The sequence below is a fragment of the Theropithecus gelada genome, chromosome 3 (assembly GCF_003255815.1).
Source record: "Theropithecus gelada isolate Dixy chromosome 3, Tgel_1.0, whole genome shotgun sequence".
NCBI classification, from domain to species: domain Eukaryota; kingdom Metazoa; phylum Chordata; class Mammalia; order Primates; family Cercopithecidae; genus Theropithecus; species Theropithecus gelada.
In genome coordinates, this window is record NC_037670.1 from 144,758,440 (window position 1) to 144,759,303 (window position 864).

The window sequence follows — 864 nt, forward strand, 5'->3', positions numbered from 1 at the left end:
AGTTGTGTCAAGACCTCCACCGAGGAGACTCTCTGATTTTTTGGCAAGTTGGACAGATGGCATATTAATCCCTGCAACGTTTAACAATCTGGTTTGGAAAATAAATAAAAAGAGAAAGAGGAAATGCACTTAAAAATTCCGCGTCGGGGCTTTGCAGGTCTTGCCTTCCAGTCGCCCCCAGAAGACAACCAATTCCTGCGCATTCCGCTCCGCTCACTCTCCTTCCCAGCTTCTCTCGCTCTCTTTCCCCCCATTTTCCCACGCTCGCCTTGAACCGGGACTCGGGAGGCAGAAGCAAGGCACGGGTCCCCTTTCTCCTCTCCTCCACCAAACCACCGCAGCCCGGCGCGTGAAGCTTCCCTTTGTTCATCCGAGGCTCGCTTTCCTCCCCGGCAGATCCACCTGGATGCTCTCCCTCGGTGACATTTTGCGCCGGGGCTGGTGGGTGGCTGGGGTGGAGCGAGAGGAGTCCGAGGGGGCGGGGGCGGAGAAAGGTCAAGCCGAGGGAAAGGCAGGAGACGCCTTTCCTAACCTGCGTGGCGGGGCGTGCGCGCGGTTATTTATTTATTTTCTCCTTATTTATTGATTGCACTAGCAGAGCAGCGCGGGGAGCCCGGGGAGATGCAGGACCACCCACTGGCGGGGAAGCAGCTAGCAGCCCTCCCGCGCCCCCGCGCTGCCGAGCGCCTTCTGCCTCCGCGCTCGGACCAGAGCCCGTGCCGGCCCCGGCCCCGGCCCCGCCGCGCCGCCGCCGCCGCCGCCCGCCCGACTCGCGCCGCGCGCCGGCCCCGCACCCCCGCCAGGCGCCGCGATGGAGCGGCCGGGGCGGCCGGAAGGCTCTGCCGGGCTCGCGGCAGCTTGGCG